The sequence below is a fragment of the Pteropus vampyrus genome, unplaced genomic scaffold, assembly GCF_000151845.1.
Source record: "Pteropus vampyrus isolate Shadow unplaced genomic scaffold, Pvam_2.0 Scaffold2, whole genome shotgun sequence".
NCBI classification, from domain to species: Eukaryota; Metazoa; Chordata; class Mammalia; order Chiroptera; family Pteropodidae; genus Pteropus; species Pteropus vampyrus.
The window spans coordinates 6,603,452-6,618,069 of record NW_011888783.1 but is presented as its reverse complement, the minus strand read 5'-3'; positions in this window follow the sequence as shown (position 1 = coordinate 6,618,069).

Below are 14,618 nucleotides of genomic sequence, written 5' to 3'. Positions count from 1 at the left end.
TTTTATTACAGATGCAACATAGGCTCAGAGAATGCAAAAGCATTTTAATCTGAGAATATCAAAATGCAAAATTCGCTTCCAAAGTAACAGTAATACATTTCACAGGCCAGTAGGTATAATTTATGTATTGTTCATAGTATAGTTACCCTGTATTATTAATACAGTAAACCAAAATTGGCTTTTTAAAACCCATTTACACATGTTTAATTTTAAGTAGTTTTTTTCTTACAAATTGCTTCTATATAATTCCCATTGTTAAGATAGATCTCTGTAATCCAATGTAAAATAATTTAGCTTCATTTTAAAAGATTCGTAGTTTACAAATTCAGAAACTTATAATGAAAGCCTTCCACAGGAGAGGAACTATGGTTTTGCACTTGTTTTCTTATAGTCTGTAAAATGAGATCATTTCCCCAAATGTAAGAATGTTTCATTTTCTCCTTAATATCTATGAGATTACATCAGCCTATACTTTTTATTTTATACTCAATAACAATTATAGCCTATAATGAACTCATGTTTGCCAAAAGCTTTCTAGTTCAAAATAGTTAAATTATAAATGTTTCTTTATTTTTGCACAAATAACATTCGCTACTGTAAGCCCACCATGGATAGACTGATAAAATTGTATGATTGTACCATATATTTTTAATATTTGAATTAGTCAATTAACTATTAAGTGATTTAGAATGTTAGAGTTATGAAACTACAGGATCAAACATTTAGGTGTAGCAGATCATTAAAGCATCACATCTATCCTCAGTTTTTAACAAAGTGTACAGATGGAATTTGTGACAGAAGTTCATACAGATGATTTATGATATTATATGATTTCTATTCATATTCTAAGCAGTGAAGTTTGTATAAAGAACTTTCAGGATCACAGACTACAGACTAATCCTCTATATTGAGTTTAGGACTGTGATTCTGATACATATTAAACTATTATGTTAATGTTTCCGGATACTTAAACACTGTGCTTGTACTGTATGAACCTATACCTATGTTGCAATGAATGTATCTCAAGGAATACCAGATGAAGGATGGATTACCAAAATCTTGTGTTTTGAGTTTTCGTATTTTTTTAAGTGTATATCCTACTAGTAACAGCAATGTTTTCTGAAAAAAATATTTTGTTTCTCAATAATTACAGAGGCAGAAATTAAAAGTTCACAGCATTTGAATTCTAAACTAGAATTTAGCAACATCTGTAAAATTTAATAGTATCTTCAGAAACAAATCTGAATGAAACATTAGTACAAAATGCATTTTATACCCCTATTTTAATGTATGTTTACTCTTACATTGTTAATTGCTTTCTGTTAGTATGCAAAGAAGAGAAACGATTAGTTTTCATTCAATTAACATTTTTGTGTCTTTTCATAAATAAGGCACTTATTTAGGCATTGTAGGTAGCATGAACTATATGACTCAGCTTAAGGCATTTTCTGCCTGATTTGAGAATACATTTTAGAAAGGGAAAATCACAAATAGGTAAGGCTATAAAACATGAAACTGAGATAAGTGCCTAACCATTAATAGGAATGCCTTTTCAATTAAACTGTAGGCAAGCCTTTTAATTAGTTTGTATTCAAATATCATTATTTAGATTTTCTTTTTTATTAAAATGTCCTTTGTGAAAATACTGCAAGATGGTCGTTTTTAGGCAAAGGTGGTTGTTTTATACGTGGTTCCCAGAGACATAAATTTCTGTGACAGCCAATCTGATTTTCAAACAGATGTATATATGTAAAATAAACATCTTCGGAGACTTGAGCACGAGGACTTAGTTTCTTTAGTCCTGTCTAGTTAGCATCATGCTGTAATTGAAGAGACAATGAATACTTACCATTCTTTTGGCAGTTAATCTTTAGTGTGTACCAATGTTTTCAAATGAATATATCAGTTTCATTCTATATATGCAGCTATGTTTCTTTCTACTTGTGAATCTTTTATTTTTATCTAAGTCTTAGGGAACTCTTTCAGTGACAAAGGTCATCACTACCACTTTTACTACTATACATAGTTTAAGAATTTTGTCACGATGTTACTACTATTTTTAATTGGGTAGCTATTTATTTTGAGCAGTCCTGTTCATGACTTTACATCATGTGTATAAATGTATCAAAGAATGTATAAAGTGAGAAACTGAAACCTTTCAAGTTAGAAGTATAGTATACAATAATACACTAATTGTGTGGGTCGTTAAATGATTGTGCATTATTGTATACAGTTGCCCCTTGAAGAATAGAGGTTAGACGTGACATGCCCCCCCGCACCCAAGTTGAAAATCTGAAAACTACATCCCGCCCTCCTCAAATGCAGATTCCTAACCACAGATTAAAAATACGTTGACCCTTGAACAATATGTGTTTGAACTCTGCGGGTCCACCTGATATGCAAATTTTTTTCTCCCACAAATAAGCGGACCTGCCCAGTCCAAATCTGTGTTCAAGAGTCAACTGTATATTGTAAATATTGCACTTAAATTTAGAAAGATTTAATGTGGGAGAAGTAGAATCCACTGCATTAGTAGGAATTTCATCCTGGAATGTTTACTCATTCAATAGTGAAAGTAAAGACTTTCATAACGAAATCCTTTTGATAATTTTGTGAATATGTAATCGAGAAGCCAGTTAATTTGTAGCGATGCATAACCAAACCAGCTGTCACTTAACTGTATACAACCTCATGAACTAACCACATTGGTGGTTCACTACATGGGCCATTTTCTTCTAATATGCTAAAAATTATTAAGTATTTCTACACCTCTTGCTTTGATTACCCAAAATAGAAGGAAAGGTAAATAAATATTTAATGAACCTTTATACTTCAGATCTATCTTCTACCTCTGTAGGGGAGGGGAACTTAATCACTAATAGTTTTAGCCTATTTATCTACAATAAAAAAAGACTAAAAGGAATTATGATGTAATCTAGTTTGAGCTAATCATTTCCATTTTTTAATTGGTCTTTTTGTTTTCCTCAGAGAAGTCTAACGGTAAGGGTAAAAGCCTTAGCTGTCTTAATATGCAGCCTTCAGGAACCCTTAGATATATGGAATGGCTTCTATGTAGGAGACCCTATCCATCTCTTGACAACCACCCCACCTCTTTTCTCTCCCAGGAAGATTTTTAACAGCAAATAATTTTTAATTATTAATCATTCAACCTTAGAACTAAATAAAGATCATTTAATTTGTAGGTTTATTACACAGGTGTTTTTTGATTGCTGATATCTGTAAAAGTCAAAACTGAAGGATGAATATTGATACCCTTTATTAAAAAAAACAGCAAATCATTACAAGTGAAGGAAGTATCAACAGAGGTGAGTTGTCTATAAATTATGATTAGCATAAGTCTTATGATTAGCATAAGACTATTGTCCCTGTGAATGTCTTCTCAGCCTTTCATTGTCTTTTTATTGTCTATTGACAATGGAAGGCTGGGAAGACATTCACAGAGACAATAGTCTTATGCTAATCATAAATCTCTGTGTCCATATACAGCATGCTACTGTGTAAAAATACCATGCTACTGTACAAAAGTATCCTTGAAAAGGACAAATGCAAGGACAAAAACGGTTTATGATAAATTCTCTTTATAATACATTTGCACAAAATCAAAGATTTCATCTCTTCAAGAACATAGTACTTTTCACTTTACATGCAAGTCATAAATATAAAAGGATGAAATTAAGAAATCCCTTTGAAGGATTCTAAAATGTTATGAAACAATCTTACTTGATTAATACCAATGAGCATGTTGAAGTCCATCTGATACATTCTCTTAAAATGTAATTCAGTAATGCAAACTATAACACTTTAAGAAGGAAGCACAGTTCCTTGTCCCCCATGTTTCAAATTTGGGGACATTCCCAGAGACATTTGACAATAATTTCAATCAGCTATCTCTACTGAGGGATAAACTATGATAAAGAAAATTCTCAATATTGAAAGAATCAAGTGTATCTTGTTCAGATGTTTCTGTTATGCCCTACCCCCCACATAAACAGTTTATGTAAGCATAGTTATTCAAAGAAGTAGAAGATAAAATAAGTTGAACATTCGTTGAAGAGAGAATACCAACCAGATACTATTCTACTGATGTTTGGAAATAATTGAGTTTTCTGAAGAATGAATTTCACGATAGTAAAATAGCCATACCAAAATGCTTGCTTTTTAAAGTAAGCACCCTAAAATTTTTCATGAAATACTGGAAGTTTATGAAAGTTCACTTTCAGATGTGTTTTTATTATGTTCAGAAAATATCTACCTTTTCTTTAAAACAGTATTTTTTTAAGTGTTTGCAGAGTATATCTTCAAAGGATGGTTTTCAAATCATTTCTGGAAATTTTAATTAAACTAATGACTATGAGGAGATAGAGGCAGTGGTAAATATTTACCACCACCACCCCAAATGCCACTCATGGGGTAGAAACAGCAAAAATAGAATTTTAAGTTTTCCTGAATGTTTTTAGCAAGTTAGCATTTTAAAATTAAGAGTTATAATTGACACAATAAAACTAATCATCTTAAGCTTCATTAAGTTACTACCTCATTTTTATTAGAAATAGCACCAAACTTAATAGGAGCTTTACATGCTGTCTAGAACTCTACCAGCTTATTTGAAGTGAAACTAATGAAAATATAGATTTCTTTTTTTTAGGTTTCAATTGGGGTTTTGCATGTATAATGTGAGGTATCACTACTCATTCTTCCTGAACAGAATTGCACGGTGCTAACAGTTTTCAAAAGCTCGTCCATCGTTTTCATCTTCTCTTCCCTTTGATAGTTGAAGATCAGAAGACCAAATGTAAAATTGACTGTTAGAACTTGTTCAGAGGAAAATAATAAAAGCATAGGCAAATTAAAGTGAGCCAGTATGATTTCAGAGGTTTTGACAACAAACTTAGGCTGCTAACAGGTTTATTCTTGTACTGACATTTTTATATCTGATTTAATTACATACATATGAGTTATCATACTTGCATGTAGAACTGAGAATGAGTCCTATGAGAAATATAACAATATTTAGGAATTTGCTGTGGAATGGCTTTTACATAGAGGTTTTTTGCCACAGTTTTAAATGAAATTTTTCAGAATATGAACTTAAATAGTTATTTAAAAATGTAAATTAAGCCAGATTTCAGAGGTAAATTAATAGAAATGTCTGAATTAAGTTCTTTGACAAAACTAAATGGCTTTCATAGATCTTTACTAAACTTTTTAAACAGCTTTATTCAGGTATAATTGATGCAATAAACTATATATATTTAAAGTGTACAATTCGATGTTTGACAAATGTATATATCTGTGAAACCATAATCACAAGATACAGTATACATATTCATCCCCACCAAAAGATTCCACGTGTCCTTTGGAATCCTTCCTCCCCAAGCAAGTACTCATCACCATAGATTAGTTTACATTTTTTATAATTTTAAATAGAATCACATAATATGTCCTCTTTTACTTTCACTCAGTGTAATTATTTGGAGATTTACTCATGTAATATGCAGGTATTAATAGAGCATCTTTTTTTGTTGCTAAGTAGTATTCGTTTGTATGGATATAACCATTCACTTGTTGATGGACTTTGGGGTTATTTTCAGTTTGGGGCTTTTATAAAGCTAATGAACATTCACATACAAGTTTTTATATGAACATATGGTTTCATTTGGGTAAATGCATAAAAGTGGAATGTCTGGTTCATATGTTTAACTTTTTAAGAAATTTTCACAATGTTTTCCAAAGTGGTGATACCATTTTATATCCTTACCAACAGTTTATAAGAGCTGCAGTTGCTCCACATCCTCACTAACATTGATGTAGTCAGTTTTAATTTAGGTCTATTATTCATTTGGGGTTAATATTTTAAAAATAGTTCAAAGTTTGGATAAAAATTCACCTTTTTGCCGTGGTGAACAATGTAATTGTTTCAATGTCATTTATTGAAAGGACTTATCCCTACGCTGAATGCCTGTGCACATGTGTTGAAAATCAATTGACCATCAATCAATTCAATTTTTTTAAAAATTTCTCTAATTCATTTATCTCCTTGTCTGTCTTTACATCAACACCATACTTTCTTGACGACTGTAGCTTTATACTAATAAAGTCTTGAAAGATAGAATAAATTCTGCAACTTTGCCTTTTACAAAGTTGCATTGGCTATTCTAGATTCTTTGCATTTCCATGTGCATTTTAGAATTAGCTTGTCCATTTTTCCAAAAAAAATCTTGGAATTTTGATTGGCCTTGCATTAAATCTGTGGATCATGTTTGCAAAGAATTGACATCTCACATCTTTGGTCATATTTATTATTTCTTTTTTGATGTTATTATAAATGGTATTTAAAAATTTTTTAAATTTACTATTCATTGCTAGTATATAGAAATACAATTAATTTTTGAATTTTTATTGTATTCTGCAACCTAGCTAAACTCATTCAAGTATCTTTTTTGGAGATTTTATGGTCTTCTACATATACCATCATCTGATAGACATCAATGAATAAAGAGACTTTTCTTCCTTTTCAATCCAGATACTTTTTTTTTTCTTTCAGTATAAGTCAGCAAACCTGTATTTATAAGAATAGTTTTATTCACACATTTTTTTTTTATGTATTATCTTGTGTGCTTTCATGCTACAATGGCAGAGTTGAGTTGTTGGCGGAGTTGAGTTGTTGCCACAAAGACCAAATGGCTCCACAGAGCCTGACTTAGTATCTGTTCCCTACCAACAATAAGAAAAAAATTGGCCAAATTCTGCCTTACTGCACTGGCTAGGACCTTGAGTAAGAAAATGGATAGAAGTGGTAAGAACAAACAGTCTTGCCTTGTTCATGATCTTGGGTGAAAAGGATTCAGTCTTTCACCATTAGGTAATGACTTTAGCTGTAGATTTTTCATAGATTTCTTATATAAGATTGAGCAAGTTCCTTTCTATTCCTAGTTTATTGAGAGTTGGGGTTTTTTGTTTGTTTTAATCAGGAATGGATGTTAGATTTTGCCAAATGTTTTTTTTTTTTTTTTTGTCTATGTAAGTGATCATATAGCTTTTTAAAATTTTTTTAATGTGCTAACATGGTGAAATCAGCTTTGAATTCCTGGGATAAACCCTACTTGATCCTGATTTTTTTTTTTTTAATGTATTGTTAAATTTGAGTTGATAAAATTTTATTTAGAATACATCTATTTTCATAATTGATGAATTGGTCTGTAATTTTCTTGTAATGTCTTTGGTTTTTGGATCAGAGTAGTATTGTCCTCATTGAATGAGTTGAGAAGTATTTCCTTTTCTGTAACATGTCATATACAGTAGAATATCTTCCTTAAATATTTGATAGAATTCACCAGTGAAAACATCTGGACCTATAGGTCCTGTTAGGAGAAAGTTTTTAATTAAATGTTCAATATCTTCTAATAGACAGGTCTATTTGGAGTACTCCTTCTTGTGTGAGCTTTGTTAGTGTTTGTCTTGCAAGGAATTTGTTCATTTTGTATAAGTTTTCAGTGCATTACTATGAAGTTGTGCAGAATTTTAATATTTTTTGTCTTTTTCCTGACCAGTTTTGCTAGAAGTTTATCAACTTTTAATTATCTCAAGCTTTTTTTTGTTGATTTTTCTCTGTAATATTACTGTTTTCTGTTTCATTGATATCCACTCTGATCTTTATTATTTTTTCTTCTACTTAGAGTTTAATTTGCTATCATTTAGTTTCTTAACATGGCAACTAAAGTTATTGATTTGAAACTTTTCTAATATAGGCATCGTGAAATGCTATAAATTACCTCTAATAACTGCTTTAACTGAATCTCTTACATAAGTTTTGATAGGTTATATCTCACGAATTTTAATTTTTATTCAGATCAGACTACATTTTAGTTTCCCTTTGACCAATGGGTTATTTTAGAAATGTGTTATTTCACAAATATTTGGAAAGTTTTCAGGCATATTTGTTATCAATTCTTAATTCTATTGTGGCAAAGAATATACTTTTTGTAACTTGGATCCTTTTAAAATTATTGAAACTTGTTTTGTGGCTCAGAATATGGTTCATCTTGGAGAATGTCCCATGTGCATGTCTGCTGTTGTTGGTTAGTATGTTCTATAAATGTTTCTTAGGTCATATTAGTAATTAGTGATTTTTAATCTATTTGCATCCTTACTGAAGAAGTGCTGGCATGGCATATCTTTTTCCATTCTTTTCCATTTAAGCTATCTGTGCCTTTATATTTAAGATGGTTTCTTTTAGGCAGCTAAAAGAAACCTTTTTTTATTCAATGTAATAAACTTTGCCTTTTAATTGAGATGTTTAGACCATTTATATATAATGTGATTATATGATTAGGTTAAAGTGTGCAATCTTGCTGTCATTTTCTATTTGTTCTATTTGTTCTTTGTGTCCCTTTTTTTCTTTTACTACCTTGTTTTTGGATTGAGTATTTTGTATGATTTTGTTTTATCTTCTTTCACTTATTAGCTATATAATCTGTGTCGGTTTTGATTGAGTTTTCTCCTCATGGATTTGTTAACCAAAGAAGAGGTTCAGGCTGTTGCAAAGAACAAGAAACATTTATTTGAGCAAAAGGATTACAATCTAAGAGACAGATTTAGGTAGCAACTGAAACTGCTCTGGAGAAAGCAAAGAAAAGCAGGATTTAGAAAGGCAAAAACCACAAAAAGTCATTCTTTCATGCAAATGAAGGATCCTAGCTGAGTTAACAGGGGTTGGTTAGTTCCAATATGCAAATGAGGAAGGTGAAGACTACAAAGAAGTAAAGTCCATATGTGTACATGTAGCAGTGGTTATTCTAGAATGTTTTTTAATCCAGGATGTTTATGACTTCAGGATGTTTATGCGGTTAGGAACAGGTTTAGCAACTTAATAGCTCTGAGAACTGAGGCACAAGATATGCATAGGCCCTACTTCCTTAATAGCCTCCTGACTATTTTAAGTGCCTCTCTTAGCAATACTTCATTTTTATTTTTTTCATTATCAAGTTATATTTTTCTGCTTATTTTGTCTGATAAGTTTTGATAGGATGTAGACATTTTGAACTTTACCTTGTTGAGTGCTGGATATTTTTGTCTTTTTGTAAATATTCTTGAGCTTTGTTTTCTATGTGGTTAAGTTACTTGGGAATAGATTTAGTCATGGTCTAATATTCCTCCCAAGTGAGGCAGAACCTTTCTGAGTACTGTACCAGATGCCCCATGAATGATGAGATTTTTGTCTCTGAATGGTGAGAACAGGAACTGTTTGGGCCCTGTGTGAGCTTCTAGTATTATTCTAAAACTTTTGGGTGTTTTGTTTTGCTTTTTTCTCCAGCCTTGTGTAGATTCCTGACATGCATGGGCTGGTCAATAGTACTTAGTTGAAGATACTGTATATCTCTAGAGTTCTCTTTGTGTGTGGCTTTCTTCTCTCTGGCCTTGCAAATTCTAGCTACCGTGGCCTCCCTGGTCTCCATCTCCTCCTGGGTTTCCCCTTCGTGGCCCGTGTGCTGGAAAGTCCAGCCAGTAAGCTAGGAACTAACATGGGTCTCACTTTTGTTTCCCATCTCTTAGGGGTCATTGCCTCATTGCCTATTGCCTGATACTCAGTGTCTTGAAAACCCTTGTTTTACATATTACATTTAAATTTTTAACTGTTTCAAGCAAGAGGTAAATGATTCATTGTGCCATCTTGGCCAGAATTGGAAGTAAAGTCTAAATTTAGATTTGCACTACCTCTTTGAATGGACCCTGCTGATGATTTTCTCCATAAAATCTGGTAGAAATATGACAGTTCACAAAGTATCAAACTCCAAGTTAATTCTTTACCACAGATTCTTATGTTTACCCAGGGAGTTTATGTTTTTGGTCAATAGTAATAAAAATTTACCTGACATAAATATCTTGGTGATATTAAAAATGTTCATATTCAAAAAGATTAATCCCATTTTTTCTATTAAGATTCTTTTCTAATGGTTAAGCATTTGAATAGAAACTATATGTGAATATAGTATGAAGTATTAAAATCTCATGAAAACAGGTGTAATAAAATAAATGTCAAAAACTTCAGGGAAAATTAATAAAGGGGTCTCTTGAGTAGTTGAAAGAACGATCTTGTTATAATACATGGTTCCTTGGATTCTCTGTTAAAAAGATGTATCTATATTTAAAGTGATTCTATGAAACCAAAAAGATGTCCCCAAATTACGGCTTTTTCTTTCCCAAGGCTGTTTATTTAAAAGCCACAATAACTAATAACAAGTTATTTAAAACTATAGAACTTTACAGAATCTAAAATATTCAGTGGATGACCTCAGAGAAGATACAAATATATCTTTATGTCTTGTTTTTATTTCCATCTGTTTAGATTAAAAGCTGCTGCTTTCAGTTGGCTCTTAAAGGTCAAGAAATATTTGGACACATTTGACCACTTTTGTTCTCTTGGTTCATTTACTTGCCCATATATTGATGTGGACTGAAGTTAATGCCACACTAAAAATGAGGGAAACATTTGACGTGATAATAACAAGCAGTTCAAGATCTCAACTTTAAAAATTAGGTGCTAGGAATTCAGGAAACATACAAAATGACAGTTTATTTTCCTTAACCTCTGAACATATCATTGACATAATCATTTAGCTGTATTATCATCCTGGGAAGGAGAAAACTGCTCAACATTTGCATAGGCTATACTTTATTAAACATACTGCCAAAAACAGTTTATAGAATTTTTTAAATGACATGAATATGGTACTTCGTTTAAAAAAAACAAAAAAAAAAACAAAGACAAGACCATTAATAATGTCAAACAACATAATATCTAGCTAGATTCTAGCCAGTCATTTGTTGACTGTTTACAACCTATTACTGAATATACTTTACCATCGGGAACAAGCCTACCATGGTGACCATGTTAAAAATTTTCAGTTTTACATTTGAAAGACCCATTGCCTACCTGGAAAAAGTTGTTTGCATCAATGAGTAATAAACTCTGCATATTGGAGATTTCCACAGTGCCTGAATTTATTTCACAATATCGGCAAAGAATCTGAATTCTTAACTGGATACATATATGTTTATCTTCCAAGCAGATATTAAAAACACATTGTCTACTTTTCAGAGAGTTGTACTAGAAGTTGCTGCACTATGTCTTTCTGACAGTAGCTTAAGGTTTGTAACGTACTGAAATTGCTTGAAAAGATTCATTATCCTGCTCTCTTTTCTCCTCCATAAATTTAACATAACTCCAGTGGTCTGTCCCATTTGTTCTCAGATATGTGGAGAAATATGTGGTCTACTTTAAAACTGTTATTCCTCCAAGAGGTGAATTTTGTTAAATGAAGGAAAATATGGTTAAATAATTGCAAAGTAACTTTTTTCAGTTAGACTTATAGTAAATTATGTATGTTATTGGTACTTACTGAAACATCAAAAAATTTTTTTAAAAGAGACAAGTTTAAAAAGCATGCGGGTACTCCTGCTGTTTAATTTCAACTTCTTGGACCATTAAATGAAGTTTTACATTTAAAGTGCTTTCATGTGGCTTAATTTTAAGGGCAAAAGAATATGAATTTGCCTTACAAAATGTAAGAATTTTAAATACACTTTTTTTTCTCATTCATCAAAACAGGCTTGAAATTAAAAATTCAAATGCATTTGTATATGTTTAAGGTGTACCTGGTCTTTCCTGGGTGAGATTTACATCTCTATATAAATGAAACAGTATCATGGGCTTTCACACGTGAACACTAGTGCCTTGTCAATATACTACACAGTTCTGAATGCACTGATAATACAGACTTTAATTCTGTTCTTTAGTCTTCAAGCCATCACTGATAAGTGTGGAATAATGAACCCTCAGCTAGACAATCTACGGCAAGTTATGTAGGAAAACAATACCTTTTTTTAATACATATATTAATGAACAGGAAAGTGAGTGACAAAGGATGTAGACACTTCAGTGGCCCACATCATTTACTGCTGTGTTTACCTTGTATCAATCACTAGTCCTGTGCTAGAATATGTTTATAACATAACACTCAGGAGTTCACATTCACAAGAATGTTGAAAATGTCATGAAATGATAACAAGCAAGAAACAGTTTCTGAAGTTACCCTTTGGTTTCCTGACCAGCTACTTACAAACTCAGCATTCACATGGGCAGTTGGTAATTTTGACTGGGCTCAAGATGATCAGGTAATTATAGAAATATCTATTAACTATTAACCTCATTTAGTATTTACAAATTGAGAGTTTTTCTAAATAGTTCTTCCTTGAGGTCCTTCAGGCCTCTTTGCCATCTTTGATTATTCTCTATTCCTTGGCAGTCTCATTCTTTTCACTTCCATGATTTCAATAATCACTTCCATATGGACAACTGAATCTCCAGCCTCGCATTTCCAATAAGCTACCACACAGCTCAACATGAAATCTTGCCAGTCCAGTACATCAGATTCCAAACTAAAGTTATCATTCTCTCTCCTAAATCTTTTCTTCCTTTTTTCCCTAGTTATTGAGGTTTTATTACCCAGCCACTTGAACTGAAAAATACCTATAGATTATTCTACCACACCAAGATTTCTCTCACATCCATTCTCCTGTCTATCCACATTGCCACTATCCTGTATTACTCAGGCTCTCATCTACCTTCATATATAGTCACATATTGTTTCCCTTCCAAACTGAGACATTTTTGAGTGTGAAAGGAACATTAAAGTCTCTTTAATAGTTATACTAGGACAACTGGTATACATTGAGACTGCCTCTTGCACAACCTGGGCATGGAGTCACTGTACTCTAACTTATTTCCTTTTCCTTCCTGTAACTAATTCATCCAAAGCACTACTGGACTTATCTTCTTGAAGGATTGTTTTAATCATGAGGTTTCCACATTTATAATTCTTCAGTGGCTCTAAATTACCTACCAAATAGAATCTAAACATTCAGGCAAGATCTTCAAAGTTGTCTTTGGTCTGGGCCCAGCTTCCCTCTCTTACATTTTTTCACTTTTTTCCTAGTTTTATTGAGATATAATTGTCATACAGCATTGTATAAATTTAAGGTGTATAGCATAATGACTTTCATATATTGTGAAATGATCATCACAATAACTTTATTTAAACATTTAACATCTCATATAGATACCACCCCCCCCAAAAAAAAATTTTTACCTTGTGATGAGAACTCTTAGGATCTAGTCCCTTAACAACTCTCGAACAGACTATACAGCAGTGATAACTATAGTCATCATGTTATATTATAACCCCAATACTTATTTATATTTTATAACTGTAAGTTTGTACTTTTTGATTACCTTCCTCCAATTTCCTCAACCCCCACCTCCACCTCCGGTAATCGCAAATCTGATCTTTTGTTTCTATGAGTTTGTTTTTGTTTTCATTTGTTGATTTGTTTAGATTCTACATATAAGTGCAATCATAGTTTGTCTTTCCCTGACTTATTTCACTTAGCATAATGCCCTGAAGATCCATCCATGTTGTTGCTACACTATCATTTCTTTAGTCAAATAAGTCACAATGTTAATACTTTTCTGATCCCGAGTTGCCTCTTTAGTAAAATGGAAATTAAACTATTCCTCAGTTGTGAGGCTGAAACGGGGTATTGTGTATAAAGAATAGTTTGGTGCATAGGTACTTAATACTTGCTGCCAAGTACTTAGTACATAGGCACTGAGGAACTGGTAGCTATTTTATTATTCTATATTGTAGTTTGTACATCTTATCTGCTTGTTGGTACAAGCAGATAAGATGTACAAACTACATATTTCCTTCTCTTCTCGAGTCTCCCAATCTTCACATTTCTAAATCCTTCTTACCCTTGAATATTCTGAAGATACATTCCCTTGAAACCAGCATTGATTCCCCTGAAACTGGGGATCCAAAATTCACATGGCTGTTAATATGTATGAATGTCTTTCTACCTTATTTATTTATGTGTATGTCTTTGCTTCCATGAATATTGTTTTCTTGAGGACAGGAACTTTTGTCATTCATTGTAGTGACTTCCTACCCCCTATCCCAGTGCTGTGCTTTTAGGCAATAAATATTTGTTAATTATCAAATTTTTTATCATTAACATTTTAATGATATTCCTTTGGAAGTATGTAGCCTTTAAGACCTATGGTATTACATTCACCAAATATGATACGTTCATACAATGAAATACTATGCAGCTGTTTAAAAGAATGAAGCAAAATTTTCTATGTACTGACATGGAAAGGTAACCATGATATTCTGTTGAGTATTAAAAGAAAAAAAGACAAGTATGAGAATTCTACTGAGAAGTATGTATGAGCGTATAGTGTGTATGTGTATCTGTATATATTTTTTTAAGTTCTTGAAGCTATATACCTGTTAAGAGTAATTGTCTTTATAATGTAGTATTTATGTAGTATGTTTGTAGAAGTTTGTAGTAGGGTGGGAGTGTAATTACAGAGGCTCTTGACTTTCAGATTTTTTTTGTGGTCAAAAAGATATATTAAATTCATCATTTAAATCATTTTTAAGTGTAACAGTTTAGTAGTGTTAAGTATATTTACATTTCTATACAACAAATCTGTAGAATGTTGTCATCTTATAACACTGAAACTCTATATCCAT